Source organism: Garra rufa, chromosome 18 (genome assembly GCF_049309525.1).
Source record: "Garra rufa chromosome 18, GarRuf1.0, whole genome shotgun sequence".
Taxonomy (NCBI): Eukaryota; Metazoa; Chordata; class Actinopteri; order Cypriniformes; family Cyprinidae; genus Garra; species Garra rufa.
The window spans coordinates 41350054-41369142 of NC_133378.1; the positions used below are offsets into that span (position 1 = coordinate 41350054).

At 28.7% G+C, this 19089-nt stretch overlaps 1 protein-coding gene across 1 annotated transcript in view; it reads right to left on the reverse strand.

Annotated features, from left to right (window-relative positions):
* vdra (vitamin D receptor a) overlaps nucleotides 1–18833 on the reverse strand; it is a 67770-nt gene extending 48937 nt beyond the window's left edge. The window contains exon 1 of the mRNA XM_073823276.1: nucleotides 18777–18833. The gene's annotated coding sequence lies outside the window, so the exon portion shown is untranslated. The remainder of the gene's footprint in view (nucleotides 1–18776) is intronic.
* Nucleotides 18834–19089: the final 256 nt, after the last annotated feature.

The window sequence follows — 19089 nt, forward strand, 5'->3', positions numbered from 1 at the left end:
GTAATCTTTTTTTTAAAGTGTTAAAACTGCAACAATTTTAAGTCACTAATAACTAAAAACATGACTAATAAACACATTAACATTTTAACATGTCAGAGGATGTCTGCCATTTTTCAGGCTTTTGAGTCTAAAATAGCAGCAGCAGCAGAGAAACAGAGCAGCAGATCCTTATGAGTTTGACGAGCCTCAATGAAGACAATAACAGCTGTCAGAGAGAGAGAGAGAGAGAGAGAGAGAGAGAGAGAGAGAGAGAGAGAGAGAGAGAGAGAGCAGTGAGGTAACAGCATTAAAACAGCTGTCCGGCCCAAACACAAACACTCACTCACTCACTCACTCACTCACTCACTCACTCACTCACTCACTTGATCGCTCTACTACTTCCTTTTGTCACTTTCACTTCCTCTCTCTCAGCCGCTAATGAAGACGCTCTCCAAACTCAAAGATGATCTGGAGCCAAATAGGACACAACAACAGCCGGCAGAAACACCCTCCAGAAACATGAGGCTAATAATATTAACACCACATTCATTTCTGTGAACGAACCCTTTAAAATGTTTTCATTTAAATTATTCATTTGGGGGGAAAAAAAATCAAATGATTCTACAAATAAATATGTATCTGTTGTCAAAAAATGAAGTGAGAAAATATTTAATTTATTTTAATTATTTATTTTATTGAAATTAAATAATTCATTTAAAAATTAAAGTGACCAAATATGTATCTTTAAATACAAATGTTTTTATTTAAATTATAAAAATTTTAATATTCGTTTTCTGACGTCAAAAAACTGAGTAAGAACATACTTACTTTTTTCATATAAGGTGTATTTATTTAAATTATTTATTTGCACTGAAATAATTCTACAAATATAAAAATGAACGTGACAAAATATGTATTTTAAAATACAAATGTTTTTATTTAAATTATAAAAATTTTAATATTCGTTTTCTGACGTCAAAAAACTGAGTAAGAACATACTTACTTTTTTCATATAAGGTGTATTTATTTAAATTATTTATTTGCACTGAAATAATTCTACAAATATAAAAATGAACGTGACAAAATATGTATTTTAAAATACAAATGTTTTTTACTTAAAATATTTATTTATTTGGGAAAAATATCTAATGTTTCTACAAATAAATATTTTTCTGTCATCACAAAATGAAAGTCAGAAAACATTTCTTTCTAAATAATTTTGTAAAGATGTATTTATTTTATTAATTTATTTATTTGAAATTAAATAATTCATTTAAAAATTAAAGTGGCCAAATATGTATTTTTAAATACAACTGTTTTTATTTAAATTGTTTTTTATTTGAAAAAAAAAAAGTTAATAAATTAAATGATTCTACAAGTAAATATTTTTCTGTCGTCAAAAAAATGGAAGTGAGAAAATATTTCTTTGTAAATAAATGTATTCATTTTAATAATTTATTTATTTCACATTAAATAATTAATTTAAAAATGAAAGTGACCAAATAGGTTTTTTTTAAATACAAATGTATTTATTTGAATTATTTATTTGAAATTAAATAATTCGTTTAAAAATGAAAGTGACCAAATATATATTTTTAAATACAAATGTTTATATTTAAATTATTTTTGACATATCTTTTCGGTCGTCAAAAACAGAGTAAAAAAATCCTTTCTTTTTTTTCATATAAAGTGTATTTATTTAAATTATTCATTTATTTGTAATTACATTATTCTACAAATATAAAAATGTAAGTGACAAAATATGTATTTTAAAATACAAATGGTTTTATTTAAATTATTTATTTATTTATTTTGGGGGGAAAATCTAATGTTTCTACAAATAAATATTTTTCTGTCGACAAAAAATGAAAGTGAGAAAATATTTCTTTGTAAATAAGTAATGCATTTATTTTAATAATTTATTTATTTGAAATTAAATAATTCATTTAAAAATGAAAGTGACCAAATATGTATTTTTAAATACAAATGGTTTTATTTAAATCTTTTTTTTTTTTCATTGCTTCCTGAGTAAAACTGAGTAAGATAATACTTATTTTTTATTCATATAAAGTGTATTTATTTAAATTATTCATTTATTTGTAATTAAATTATTCTGGGGAAAAAATCAAATGATTGTACAAGTAAATATTTTTCTGTCATCAAAAAAATTAAAGTGAGAAAATACTTATTTAAAAACAATAAATGTATTTATTGTATTTATTTATTTGATATTAAATAATTCTACACATTGTTCTGTCATGTATTTTTAAATACAAATCTGTCATCAAAAACTGAAAGAATTTTTTATTAACATAAAATGTATTTCTTTAAATTATTTATTTGTAATTAAATAATTCTACAAATATTGTTTTCTGTCCTTAAAAAAGTGACAAAATATATATTTTAAATACAAATGTTTTTAGTTAAATCATTTTTAAAAAAATAAATAAAATAAAAAAACATTCCTCAAATAATTTTTGTCATCAAATAATTAAAGAGACTATTTATTAAATTTTTATTTAAATATAACGTATTTAATTTATTTATTTAAAATTAAATAATTCTACAAATATATTTTCTTTTATCAAAAAACAGACAAAAATATGTATTTATTTAATTTACATAACATAACGAGTTTATTAATAATAATAATAAAATAAATAAAATAAAATAAAAATTAACTATCATTAAAAAATTAAAGTGACAAAAATAAATACACATGTTTGTAATTATTTATTTATTTAAAATAAAAACCAAAGGATTCTACAAATAAAAAATATGTCTTTTTTATTCTAAATAAATAAATAATTCTACAAAAATATATATTTTTCTGTCCTCAAGAAAGTAAAACAAATGTTTTAAGGTTTATTTCACTGTTCAAAGCAAATCTGACAAAAGTTAATTTATCAGATATTGAATAATTTTGACAAAAAAAATTTTTTTTTGAACACTTTATATTGACGGGAATGAAAATAATATTCCCTGAAATCACATCTTATGCAACTTTGCTTGTAAAAGTCACTCTTTAAGGCTTTTTAGATCCTTCAGTGGAAAACAAGAGCGGTTTGATTGTACAGATTGATGGAAAATGGTCATAAAAACTAAACCGTGAGTGTTTTTGGTGCAAGAAACCTTTTCAGAGAGGGGTGTTTCAGAGAAATACATGATAAAACGTCTTTGAAAAGCCTGTCGTCGCGCTGTAATGTGAAAGTGTGTGTATGTGCTCTCAGTAACTGGGCTAAAGGTCACAGCATTGTTTCTTCCTGTACATTTGCTTTCATTAACTAACAACTAGAGCTTTGTAGTTATTTGCAGTGATATGAATCTACTATGTTGTGAACGTGAACACTTCCTTATACTGGCAATATAGTACTTACAGATTTACCACGATACTACATGACACCCATATACATTTGTATCATGGTACTGCAAGTGTCTTCAAAAAGAAACATGGTAAAACCACTCAGAAACCACATTACTGAACTAAATCCTCCGATACAATTCAATTCAAGTCAAATTGTAAAACATGATTTCATAAATATACTTAATCATTAATTTTGTTTTATGCAATAATTCATTTATACATATTTGTTTTAATTATTTAAATATACTTATTTACATATAACATGCAAATGTATTTACTTAATTATTTCCTTTAGTGTAAAATGAATTTAAATTATTTATGCAAATAAAAATTCTACAACTATTTTTTCTGCCATCAAAAAAGTGACAAAATATTTATTTATTTTTCAATTAAATAAAATGTATTTATTTAAATTATTTATTTGAAATAAAATAATTACATTTTTTCAGACATCCAGACATTTATTTATTTAATATAATGTATTTAAATTCTTTTTAATTCGAAATGACTACAATAAAATAAACAAAAATAAAAAATAGTTTATTTATTTTATAAAATAGTTTTTTTTTAAATGAAAAAAAGTAACGATTCTACAAAAGCATTTTTCTTTAAGAGAAAATATTTATTTTTATTTAAATAAAAAGTTTTTTATTTGAAATTTAAATAATTCTACACATTTCTTCTGTCATTAATATGTATTTATTTTATATAATTAATTTATTTAAACTATTTATTATTTGAAATAAATTAAATAAAAAAGATCAAAGAGATTTTTTTTTATCTCACTGGGACTATCCGGGAAAAAGAAAGGATAAATCAATCAAAATCAAAATCAAAATCAAAATAAAACACCACCATTAACAAATGAAAATGTAGGTTTTTAAATATAAATGAGTGTATTTTATTTATTTATTTGAAAAAAAAATTACAAATAAATATTTTTCTAATGTATTGACAAAAACATGTAAATATTACTTATTCTAAATAACTTCAATAAAACAAAGAGATTTTATATCTCAATGGGACTACCCTGGAAAAAGAAAGGATAAAAAATAAAATAAAATAATAAAATAAAATAAATCAATCTGAAATGGGACTATACAGAAAGGAAAAATACAAAAAATAAAATAAATAAATAAAGCAAAATAAAATAAAACACCATCATTAAAAACATGTAAAAAAATGTTTCAAATATAAGAGATTCATTTATTTATTTATTTGAAAAAAAACTACAAATAAATATTTTTCTAATGTATTGACAAAAATATGTAAACATTATTTTGTAAATAAATATTTTTCTGATGTATTGACGAAAACATTTATTTATTTAATGTATTTAATAAATATGCATTTTTGTTTTTTTTAATTCTGTCCTCAAAAAGAATAGTTTTTAAAGGTTTCTTGCACCGTTCAAAGCAGAGCTGACATTTTACAGCAGAAACACAAACTATAATAAATGTGGCATTTTGCAGGCTTACCATGCTTGCGGTAATCCACAAGCTATCATTAGCATGATAATTTTTTTTTAAATGCCCAAACCCGTCACTAAGGAAAACAAATTATGAGAGCTGAAAAACAGATGGAAAGAAGAGAGGAAAAGCAGCGAGAGGAATTCTTGAATGGGGTCAGACATGCCGTGTCCCGTCACCCTCATGTTCCCTTTCTAACATCCTGTAGATTCCATCACATCAGCAGCTTCCTGTCGGGGGGGGAACGCCCGCAACGCAAACACAGGACGGGGAGGGGCTCCGTATGGGGGCTTGTTACCCACCGACCAATCAGAAGCTCGGGGCTCGGGTTACACGGCCAATCAGAGGACGGCAGCCCCTGATGCGAGGCCCCCCGACAACCACAGCGTGAGCGAACAAAAGCGAGAGAGAGAGAGAGAGAGAGAGAGTGAGAGAGAGGGGATCGGCCTTCCTCTGCTGGAAGCACAAAATACCTCTTTTTTTTTCCACGTATAATCTTTGCGTTTACGATTCCCACTGCGCTTGAAAAAGCATGCGATCTGGTATTTACCTCTTGGGCTGTAAAACACTCTCATGAGTAATTGCTGTGGCCTTATTTTCAGTCTTTACTGAGGAGGGGGGCGAGTCTTCGTTTGATTGACAGCTGGAAGAGCCACGCCTCTCATAAAGGCAGCTTTGACGGGAGTTTCCCATCATAACTCGCGTAATCGCTTTCACATTGAACATTCCAGCGTAGTGGCGAAACGCAATCGTCTAGACGCAAATTAACATCCGATTAAATGTAGCGAGAAAAGGCTAATTAGAAGGTAAAATAATAACGACGTCAGCGGCAGTGTTTAATAAATCATTTTTTAAATAATCTGTTAGGAATGTTCATATTTCAACATCCAATAGTTATATAATAAAATAATAACATACATGATTATATAAATAAATGCATTTATTTAAATTAATAATTTAACTATTCAAATTGAATAAAACAATTTATGACGAAAATATACATCTATATAAATACAAATGTTTTTACTTAAATGTAAAATGTATTTAATTATTTTTATTATTAATCTTCAAAAAAAAATTCTGCCATCAAAAAAAAAATTGTTAAAATAGATTTTATTATTTTAAAAATGTTAATATAAATTTATTTATTTATTTATTTATTTGAAATAAAATTAATTGAAAACATTTTTTCTGTCATCCAAACATTAAAGTGATTTATTTAATTTAATATAATGTACTTATTTAAATTATTTTGTATTTAAATAAATGCATAATACATGTTTTTCTGCCATCAAAAAATGAAAGTGGCAAAATATTTATTTCTCATTTAAATAAAATGTATTTATATGAATTATTTATTTATTTGAAATAAAATAAATCTAAAACATTTTTTCTATCATCCAAAAAAAGTGAAAATATGCATTTATTTATTTAATTTAATATGACGTACTCATTTAAATTATTCATTATTTAAAATAAAAGCAATAAAAAGATTGATAAACAAATTAAAAAATATATACATTTAAAAATTTAAATGTAATTAAAAAAATTAAATTGACAATATTTTTAATACAAATGGGTTTATTTAATAATTTTTTTTATTTAAAAAAAAAAATCTACAAATAAATCTTTTTCAGTCGTCAAAAAATAAAAGGGAGAAAATATACATATATTTTTAAATTATTATCAATGACATTTTATATCTCAATGAAATTATCCAGGTTAAATAAACAACAAACAAATAAAAAATAAATTGAAATACAAACGAAAATAAAAATTCAACTGTTATTAAAATTAAATTAAATCGACAACATTTTTTTAAATATATAATGGGTTTATTTAAATTATTTATTTTAAAAAACCCTTTTCTGTCGTCAAAAAATTTAACTGAAAAAATATTTATTTTTTATATTATTAAAAAGCTACATAAAAGCTGCCTTATGTATATTATTACAGTCCAACTATAACTATAAATCAGCTTTTATGAGTGTTATTATATCTAAAATTAAATATACATTTAACAGTTTTTATAAATAAATATGATTTATTTGACGTACTGAATTAGATTTGATTATTTTTATTTTTATTTTTAAATATTATTATAATATATAAATCTAAATATAAATTAAAATTATATTTTTAGATATATTTATAAAATTTTATATAAAAAAATATTTTGTCAATTTACGATGAATATAGCCCATCTGATCTCTTTTTTAAAGAATAAAGCAGTGCTGCTCGTCACACACACTCAATTTTAATCCTTAAAAGGTTTAATCACAGCACTAACACTAACTCTGAGCAATTAACAAAACAAAAATCAAGCAAATGTGCAACTAATGACACTTGTAAACCTTAGAACGCATTAATAGCCTGCCTAATGATGCTCAGCACCCCTGGAAACATCTAATCATCCAAACTACTAAGGCAGGACTTCCTGTAAGTCGGCGGTAACACAAGAGCAGCGTCCCGCGCTCAGCGGCCCATGTGGGAACCATTACGCTCCTCCAGGAACGCACCTAGTCCTGGACCCTCGCTGCCAGAACTCAGCACTCGGCGCAATCACGGGGTAATTAGTGTGGGAATGCTAAACTCATCGCTAAACGGTTTTATCTCGCTGACAGAGCGTCGCATGGAGGCCGCAAGGTGTCTGGGTGGTCCGTTCAGAGCCGGAGCGTACCCATGCATCCGGACAAACCTGCTCTGCGCAGCTCAGAAGTCGTTTAGCACGTCATAAAGACAGTTTAATCGTTCTGAATTAAACGACTGCAGTTTAATATGGTTTAGATGTTTGTTGCTAATGATGTTTTCTTGTTAAACAAACATACAACCAACTTTACAGGAGCGAACCACTACAGGAACCTACCGTAACAACAATAAATAACAAAAAAAAACTTGGTTTTGTAGTTTTTCAGTAGTTTGGTCTTTCTTGAATACGTTTTACTCTTGTTCAGTGTTTAGAAACTGCAGTTTAGACTTTCATTGCTAAAATAAAACAGGTTAAAAACAAAGTTCGAGTTCAAAAATCCATTTTCGTAGTTTTTCGTAGTTTAGTCTTTCTTAAAAACAAAGTTAATGTGGAAAAAACTACAACAAACAATCTGGTTTTGTAGTTTTTAATAGAAAGTCTAAACTGGAGTTTCTAAACACTGAACAAGAGTTAAACGTATTAAAGAGAGACTAAACTACTGAAAGAGTACAAAAGCAGATTTTTGTTGTAGTTTTTTTGCACATGAACTTTGTTTTTACACTTGAACACAGTTCAAGTACTGAAAAAAGTACTGAAAAAAGTAATTAATTATTAATTATTATTCAAGTTCAAACTAAAGTTTAGACTTTCATTGCTAAAATAAAACAGGATAAAAACAAAGGTCATGCGCAAAAAAACTGCAACAAAAAATCTGGTTTTGTAGTTTTTCAGTAGTTTAGTATCTCTTGAATATGTTTTACTGTTTTTAAGAGTTTAGAAACTGCAGTTTAGACTTTCATTGCTAAAAAAAAAACAGGCTAAAAGCAAAGTTCATAAGCAAAAAAAAATGCAACAAAAAATCTGGTTTAGTAGTTTTTCAGTAGTTTAGTATCTCTTGAATATGTTTTACTGTTTTTAAGCGTTTAGAAACTGCAGTTTAGACTTTCATTGCTAAAAAAAAACAGGCTAAAAGCAAAGTTCATGAGCAAAAAAAAAATGCAACAAAAAATCTGGTTTAGTAGTTTTTCAGTAGATTAGTATCTCTTGAATATGTTTTACTGTTTTTAAGCGTTTAGAAACTGCAGTTTAGACTTTCATTGCTAAAAAAACAGGCTAAAAGCAAAGTTCATGAGCAAAAAAAACTACAACAAAAAATCTGGTTTAGTAGTTTTTCAGTAGTTTAGTATCTCTTGAATATGTTTTACTGTTTTTAAGCGTTTAGAAACTGCAGTTTAGACTGTCATTGCTAAAATAAAACAGGCTAAAAGCAAAGTTCATGAGCAAATAAAAACTACAACAAAAATCTGGTTTTGTAGTTTTTCAGTAGTTTAGTATCTCTTGAATATGTTTTACTGTTAAGCGTTTAGAAACTGCAGTTTAGACTTTCATTGCTAAAATAAAACAGGCTAAAAGCAACGTTCATGAGCAAAAAAAAAACTGAAACAAAAAATCTGGTTTAGTAGTTTTTCAGTAGTTTAGTATCTCTTGAATATGTTTTACTGTTTTTAAGCATTTAGAAACTGCAGTTTAGACTTTCATTGCTAAAAAAAACAGGCTAAAAGCAAAGTTCATGAGCAAAAAAAACTACAACAAAAAATCTGGTTTAGTAGTTTTTCAGTAGTTTAGTATCTCTTAAAAACAAAATTCATGTCCAAAAAAAATACAACAAAAATCTGTTTTTGTTTTTAAGAGACTAAACTACTGAAAAACTACAAAACCAGATTTTTTTTGTTGTAGTTTTTTTACACATGAACTTTGTTTTTAAGACACTAAACTACTGAAAAACTACAGTTCATGTGCAAAAAACTAAAACAAAAAATGTGTTTTCAGTAGTTTAGTCTCTCTTGAACACGCTTTACTCTTGTTCAGTGTTTAGAAACTACAGTTTAGACTTTCATTGCTAAAATAAAACAGGTCATAAAAAAAGTTTGTGTAGCTGTTTGCTTAACAAAAAATAAAAACAAAAAACTACAATCACAATCTGGTTTTGTATTTTTTTCATCAGTTTAGTCTCTCTTGAACACATTTTACTCTTGTTCAGTGTTTAGAAACTGCAGTTTAGACTTTCATTGATTAAAAAACAGGCTAAAAACAAAGTTCATGTGCAAAAACAAAACTACAAAAAAAAAATCTGGTTTTGTAGTTTTTCAGTAGTTTAGTTTCTCTTAAAAACAAAGTTCACGTCCAAAAAACTACAACAAAAAAAAATCAGGTTTTTTGTAGTTTTCCAGTAGTTGAGTTTCTCTTAAAAACAAAGTTAATGTGCACAAAAGATTACAACAAAATATCTGTTTTTGTAGTTTTTCAGTAGTTTAGTCTCTCTTGATTACGTTTTACTCCTGTACAGTGTTTAGAAACCAGTTTGGACTTTCAATGCTAAAATAAAACAGACTAAAGAGAAACTTCCAAGCAGAGGTTTGCTTAATTACAATAAATGACAAACCACAAACAAATCGGATTTTGTAGTTTTTCAGTAGTTTAGTCTGTCTCGGACACAGTTTACTCTAGTTTAGTGTTTATTAACTGCAATTTAGTCTAACTTTAGTTGCTAAAATACAACAAAAAAGCTGATTTTGTCATTTTTCAGTAGTCTGACCTCCCTTTACCTCAATTTCTCTAGTTCAGTGTTGTCACTGTGGCTTGACACCAGCCAGCAATAATTTGCAAAAATGTTCTGACTTGCTTAAACAAACATACACCAGACTATAACCGCTACATGACTTTGACAACCTTCAGACTTTCACGAGAATGAAACAAACACCAGATCCATCTCACAACCCCACAAAAGCCTGCAGCTCATCTAACAGACTTATTTTCCTTCTCAATAAGAGTCTGTCTGGCCAATGACGATTCTCATGTTCACAGCAGGACGTGCTGGTGATTTATCACAGCTTCAGTCAACGCTTTATCAACGCTCGTCGTAACACTGTAGTTAATGAATTACAAATCAAAGCAATCCTAAAAAACAACTGTTACGTCATATTTATGAGCCTAATATTATCAGGACTGGCTGTTAAACAACTAGTATAATTTAACAAATATCATAAAAATTAATTGCACTTCATTCAGTCCAAGCCCATTCATAAGAGCTTGTTCAGTTATCAATTTGTTAAGCATTTTATTTTTTATTTAGTTACATACAACCCACTATATAAACTACAATAAAATAGCAATAAAAAGTGTTTCATAAAAAATGTTTTTCAGCAGTTTACACTCTTTCAAACACAGTTTATACATTTGTTTATAACTTGCATTTAGACTTCTGCTGTTAAAATACAAAAGGTATTAACAATAAATAATAACAAAAAAACAGGCTTTGCGTTTTAGTAGTTTAGACTCTAGTTTTAGTGTTTAATACTTGCATTTCATACTTTTGCTGCCAAAATACAACAGACTAGAAAGAGGTCCATGTAGTGTTTGCTTCATAACTATAATAAATAAGAAAATGACAAAAACAAATCCGGTTTTGGTGTTTTTCAGTAGTTTAGACTCTCTTGAACACTTTATTAGGTTCAATTAATTAGGCTCAATTTTATTAAAACAAATCTATTTCATAAAAGCTTTATTTTTACAATTAATTAAATTTTTTTATATATTTTTTACATTTTTGTCTGCTTAAAGAACTCTTGTTGAAAAAATAATAAGTACAAATGAAAGTGTTGTGTACAGATGTGCAATTCAAACAATTTAATGCAGCAAAATTAAAATTAATTATGTTACATTTAATTAAAACATAGCTATTGCATAAAAGCTTTTTTAATTATCAATTTATTAAACATTTTTATAATTTCTCAAGGCTGTTAAAAAAATTATAAATAAAATATGTATATATATATATACATGGGCGACATTTGACTCTTGAGTCAGGGGGGGCAAGAAAAAAAATCAGATGTAAGCATTAAAACAGTGCCCTACGGTATTGCAGCACATCTAAGCAGTCAATTAAAGCGCTGCACTTCAGCCCGGGCCGATGGGCCCTGACTCTTTTTTACACCCCAGGGCTACGGCTTCGGGCCAATTTTCACGTCATAGTTCAGACCCGGGCCGGCATCGGGCCTGTTTTAGGCTTCTCCTTATTTTCATAATTTAGACAACCATCAATTATGGTGAAGAAAAAAAATGCCGCGCTGGTGGAAACAACACGAAACTTCACTTTCGCTTTCACTTTTGAGACCGACTCAGACACCGTTTAGTTTGCTTTAGCGCAGCTGAATCCGCGTTCAAGCGCACACAATAGGCTAAAACTCACCCCAAGCACCGGCAAAAATAAATAACAATGAATGTGTCGAGGAAAGAGTAAGGACATAAATGAATTATTTATTAATTAATTTGTGTATTCTGAGTCAGTGTCGCAATCTCCTTTTTGGACGCGCCTTCAGAGAGAAATTCATCTTTACGGATTACATGAAAGAGTTTGTGCTTTTGATTTGTTTTATTTCGTTAAGTAATAATTTAAAGCTTTCTATAAATGTATTTATTATGTCTGTGAGGCATGCATTTCGCTTCATTTTGTTCAGCACTCCTGTTCAAGAACCAGACGGCAGAAAGCACATAATTTTTGTTTTCTTTATTTTATAAAAATGCTGTAACGTTTTTTCCGATGTATTACTCGTACTTTGTGAGCAAAAATGACGGATAATTTTAAATTGCTTCCCATGAAAAAAATGCAAGTGATTGCGCTGGTGCCTCGATGTCCTGCAAGCTTTAGCTTCCACTTTCTGCACAAACTATGCGCATATAGCTCACATGCATCTGTAACGTTTAAACTACCATTGTTTTATACTTGAACTGTTTTATATCTATAGATTTCATTTTAGGCAAGTCGTGATGATTTGAGAAGGCAAACTGATCAAACAGACTATGATCAGTCTTCCGCTGGGCGCTGTTCGGTAAATATATATATTTTTAACGAATAAAAAATGCGCCAAGCGTTTTTCTAAATTAGCTAAATAAAAAACGAAACTAAATATAAACATTTTACCATTATATACAAAACTGAACTATTTTATAGCTGAAACAGTAAGTTGTTTTGGGAGAAGGGGAAAATATATTTTTATCCCGTCTATTGCTTCACCGTTATTTCGAGAATAAACCCAGCGTAAATATGCAAATGTCACTCCCAAAACACATCAGCTTGCATGTGCCGAAAAACAAAAGTTTCATACAAATTCTAAATGGATTATAGCCTGGAAAGTGCAAAGCACGCTCCCCTTATTATCACTAAAAATTCATAGAGATCTCACAAAATTCCGTTATAATTAATAAAGCTCTCTAAACTACACAATTAATATTTTATTTACATCGCGTCTACACTCATAAGATGATTCACGAGCGCACAAAACGCCACTTAATAAAAACCGATCAGGCGCTTTCAGCAGTGAGTGAATTCTGACAAGTGTTTCTAATTGTTCGGAAACAACAGATATGTCTGTGATTGGCTACATTGCTCAACGCTGCAAAAACACGTTGGATAGTTTGCCAGATCTTCAATTGCTTTGCTTTCGTTTGAGGGTTACATAGCACCGTCTAGTTCCCAAGTACAACCGAGCCTAAGCTTGGCTAAAGCAGTTGCAGCGGGGCTGTCGAGGATTCCATGACTAACCACAGGGGGGGCAACTGCCCCCCCCTTGCCCCCCCCTAATGTCGCCCATGTATATATATATATATATATATATATATATAAATAAATGTGATGTTTATAAATGTGCAATTAAAACAATTTACGCTTGTTTAGTGTTTATTATATGCATTTCAGACATTTGTTGCCAAAATACAACAGAGTGAAAAGAGGTTCATGCTTATTAACAAAAAAAATGACAAAAACAAATCTGGTTGTGATGTTTTTCAGTAGTTCAGACTTTCGTTCACTATTTAGAAACTCCAAATTAGGTATTGTTTGTTACAAATAAATAAATAGATAAATTTAATGCAGCAAAATCAAAATGAATTACGTTATATAGCTATTTTATAAAAGCTTTTTCAATTATCAATTTATTAAACATTTAAAAATTGTCTGCTTAAAGAACTCGCTTGTTTAGTGTTTATTACTTGCACTTCAGACATTTGTTGCCAAAATACAACATGCATAATAACTATGATAAATAGCAAGAAAATAACAAAAACAAATCTGGTTTTGATGTTAAGTAGTTTAAACTCTCTTGAACAGTTTACTTTTGCTCAGTGTTTAGAAACTCCAAATTAGGAACGGTTTGTTAAAAATAAATAAATAAATAAAGTGTAATGTAGCACATTATTACATAATAATCTAATAAAATTATGTTAAATTTAATTAAAACATAGCTATTTCATAAAAGCTTTTTCAATTATCAATTTATTAAACATTTTTATAATTTTTTAAATCATTTTTGTCCACTTAAAGAACTCAAGGCTGTTGCATTTCAGACATTTGTTGCCAAAATACAACATGCATAATAACTATGATAAATAGCAAGAAAATAACAAAAACAAATCTGGTTTTGATGTTTTTAAGTAGTTTAAACCCTCTTGAACAGTTTACTTTTGCTCAGTGTTTAGAAACTCCAAATTAGGAACGGTTTGTTAAAAATAAATAAATAAATAAAGTGTAATGTAGCAAATTATTACGTAATAATCTAATAAAATTATGTTAAATTTAATTAAAACATAGCTATTTCATAAAAGCTTTTTCAATTATCGATTTATAAAACATTTTTATAATTTTTAAACATTTTTGTCTGCTTAAAGAGCTCAAGGCTGTTAAAAAACAAAAACAAATCACAGCACAGTTGACATTTTCTGTCCTCCTTTCATGAACAGGCATCAAACACACATCGTAACTTTAGTGTAAAAGTGCTGTTTACTTGTTTAGTGTTTATTACTTGCTTTTCAGACATTTGTTGCCAAAATACAACAGAGTGAAAAGAGGTTCATGCAGTGTTTGCTTAATAACTACAATAAATAACAAGAAAATCGCCAAAACAAATCTGGCTTTGATGTTTTTCGGTAGTTTAAACTTTCGTTCACCATTTAGAAACTCCAAATTAGGTACTGTTTGTTACAAATAAATCAATAAAATGATGAATGCAGCAAAATCAAAATTAATTATGTTATATAGCTATTTCATAAAAGCTTTTTCAATTATCAATTTATAAAACATTTTTATAATTTTTAATCATTTTTGTCTGCTTAAAGAGCTCAAGGCTGTTAAATAACAAAAACAAATCTGGTTTTGATGTTTTTAAGTAGTTTAAACTCTCTTGAACAGTTTACTTTTGCTCAGTGTTTAGAAACTCCAAATTAGGAACTTTGTTAAAAATAAATAAATAAATAAAGTGTAATGTAGCAAATTATTACGTAATAATCTAATAAAATTATGTTAAATTTAATTAAAACATAGCTATTTCATAAAAGCTTTTTCAATTATCAATTTATTAAACATTTTTATAATTTTTTAAATCATTTTTGTCCACTTAAAGAACTCAAGGCTGTTGCATTTCAGACATCTGCTGCCAAAATACAACAGAGTGAAAAGAGGTTCATGCAGTGTTTGCTTAATAACTATAATAAATAACAAGAAAATCGCCAAAAAAAATCTGGCTTTGATGTTTTTCAGTAGTTTAAACTTTTGTTCACCGTTTAGAAACTCCAAATTAGGTACTGTTTGTTACAAATAAATAAAATAAAAAAATGATGAATGCAGCAAAATCAAAATTAATTATGTTATATAGCTATTTCATAAAAGCTTTTTCAATTATCAATTTATAAAACATTTTTATAATTTTTAAACATTTTTGTCTGCTTAAAGAGCTCAAGGCTGTTAAAAAACAAAAACAAATCACAGCACAGTTGCCATTTTCTGTCCTCCTTTCATGAGCTGGCATCAAACACACATCGTAACTTTGGCGTGAGTGTTGTTTACAGATGTGCAATTCAAACACGCTCATAAAGACATCTAATCGTCCAATTACGAAAGGCACGATCGGTCTCGTACACAACTACCCTGAACTGGAAAAGCCTCCCTCGAGCGTAGTGTGTGTGTGTGTGTGTGTGTGTGTGTGTGTGTGTGTGTGTGTGTGTGTGTGTGTGTGTTTAAAGCTCACAACCGTTCTTGCAATGCAGCGTTTTTTCTCTTTAAAACGAATATAAAAAGATTGATATCAGAGGGAGCAAAGGCTACACTCGGACACAAAACAAACACATCAGACGCCAAACAGGGCAAAGTTTGTCTCAAATCATGCACAGAAAAAAAGGCATGCAACACAGTGCTGTTTCACCTACGAACAGCTCTCAAATATGTCTTGCAATATGTAAAAAATTCAATGCATGAATAATTAAGTGCTTAAGTGCTCTTTAAGACACGTTGTTCCTCTGAAGACTTACAGGAACAGCCGTTTCCACTGAAATACAACACTTTGGACCAACGCACTGAAAATATCAACGCAACAGATGGAACAAGAGACTATGAAACTGCTAGAAATACAACCGTTTGCATTGCAGTGCACAACGAAAAAAGAGACGTCTCGTATTTCCAGTCTTGTTTGTACGTCTGAGCCCTAGGCAAGAGTCTTTATTAGTTATATCCAGACTAAAACTAACTAATAAAGCCGAAAGAAGAGAGTCAGTAATACTCGTAAGGCCACGAACAATCACTGCAATAACAGACGGATTTATGCTGAAGGCCACACGTGGAACTGCTCTTTAGTAAAATCATGCAATTATAGCAAACCGTTTTATACAAAAAGACAAGAGCATTTGGTTTTATACTGCTAATTGGTTTGCTATGGCCTTTAAATGATGCAATGCTTTGCAAGCTGTTTTTTAAAGCACACAGATCAATATGTAAAAGCTGAAGAAAATTTTAACGTTTTCAGATTTTTCAGGACAACAAATAAATTATCTGAAAGTTGAATAAATAAGCCTTTCGCTGATGTATGGTTTGTTAGGATAGGAATCTGAGGGTGCAAAAAATTAAATTAAGTTTTTAGCAATGCATATCACTAATCAAAATGTAAGTTTTGATATATTTACGGTAGGAAATGTACAAAATACTTTCATGGAACATGATTTTTATTTAATATCCTAATGATTTTTGTTTGCCATAAAGGAAAAAAGATCATTTTGACCCATGCAATGAATTTTTGGCTTTTGTATGCTTTAGTTTGTTTTTAATTTTGATGTGATGCACTTTGAACTGCATTGATTTGTTAGGAAACATGTTATAGAAAAACATTCGATTGCTTGATATTAAATATTACCGTTTTTCTCATTCCATTTTTATTTTCTCATGTCATTTTCTTAGTGATTTGTATTTGATATTTAAACTTATTTAATGTCTTATTCTTTAAACAAAAACTTTAGTGTTTAGATGCAAATGTCTTAATTCAACGCAGATAACGTGCACACAAAATAAAAATAAATGCATTTATCAGTGCAAGCTGACTCAACTATATTCTGCATTTAATTAACTATTCACTCTTAACACTAATGCACAACAATTTGCAAAAAAAATACAAATAAATGCATTTATCAACTGACTGGAAAGAAATGTTAAAAAGATCTTACATAATATTGAGTTAAACTGATCTGAGCAACCCTGCCACTAGTAAAAATGCATCGCAAAACACCGTAAACAAGCAAACTTGAACTAATACTGATATAGTTTCCAATATATTGTGCATTTGTAATTTAGCGCTGTTTTATATGCTTTGTTTTTATTACTACTTTAACTTGTTTATTTTGGGTCTGCTTTTATTTATTATGCCAATTTTGGTGTCAAATGTTGCATGTGACGCACTTCAAACTCCATTGATTTGTTAAGAAATGTGTTTTGCAAAAATAAAATCTAATTTCAATGTAATTTCTGGATTAACATGTTATTCTCTTAACGATTTGTATTTGATATTTAAACCATGTCTTATATTTTAAACAAAAACTTTAGTGTTTAGATGCAAATGTCTTAATTCAATGCAGAAAACATGCACACAAAATAAAAACAAATGCATTTATCATTGACTAAAGAAAAATACTTACAAAAGTTATATTCTGCATTCAATAATTTCACTTTAAACACTAATGCAGAACAATTTGCAAAAAAATACAAAGAATTGCATTTATTAATAAGTAACTGACTGGAAAAAAAATGTTAAAAAAGATCTTACACCGTATTGAGTTTAAACTGATCTGAGAAACACAGCAACTAGTGAAAATGCATCGCAAAACACTGTAAACAAGCAAACTTGAACTATTATTGGACAATACTGATATGGTCTATATTTCCAATATATTGTGCATTTGTAATTTAGTTACTTTAAGTTGTTTATTATGGGCTGTTTTTATTTATTATGCCAATTTTAGCATCAGTTGTTGCATGTGATGCACTTTGAACTGCATTGATTTGTTAGGAAACGTGTTATGTAAAAACATTTGATTGCTTGATATTAATTTTTTTTTAATTCTCATTTCAATGTTATTTTTGCGTAAATTAATTACAATGTCATTCTCTTATCGATTTGCATTTGATATTTAGAAGCATATGTGTTAATTCAACACAAAAAAAGATAAAAACACAAAATAAAAACAAATGCATTTATCAGTGCAAGCTGACTACATAAAAAACAAATAAATGAAACAAAAAGCTATTTTCTATATTCAATGAACCTTTCACTTTTAACATTGATGTAGAATAATTTGCAAAACTGACTGAACAGAGATGTTAAAAAGATCCTAACATTCACAATCCAGCAACAAGCTGAGCTTGACCAACATGGAAACACAGTATTAGGGCTGCTCGATTTTGGCAAAAATCATAAATCACAATTATTTTGGTCGATATTGTAATCACGATTATTTAACACGATTATGACTGGGTCCAAAACTTTAATTTAAAGAAAGCAATACAGCAGAAAACAATAAAAAAAAAATAAAAAAAAAAAAAATACTGAATTATTTTATGCAAGTCTAAAGTAGTCTAACTATACTACAGAAATGTAATGTAATTATTTGAATGTAAAATAAAATGCTTTTATGGAGGAGCAAAATTGCACCACTGGTAAGTTTCATCTCGATTACTGCATTTTCATGATCATTTGAAGCAGAAAACGAAACCAAATTTCGATGAATTGCACAGTCTTACACAGTATTGAGTTAAACTGATCTGGGAAACCCTGCAACTAGTAAAAATGCATGGCAAACACTGTAAACAAGTCAACTGGAACATGCAAACAATAAAAGCTGATGAGAGAAACACAGGATCCAGTTACAATAGATCAGAAACCCTGGACAGTGAAAGTGTCTCTACCTGATGTGGCATCACCGTTTATTCTGGATTCACACGCGCCAGCTTCACATTTAGATCCTAAAACACACACACACACACACACACACACACACACACACACACACACACACACACACACACACACACACACACACTGTGAGTCTGAGAGCAGCACTCACAATATTAAATACACTTTGTATTAGGGCTGTGCAATATGGACAAAATAATCATATTGCGATTTTTTGAACGAATATTGCGATTGCGATTTTATTAGCGTTTTTTTTTTTTTTTTTTTGCTTTTTCAAACAAGCTACATACATACATTCTAAATGTA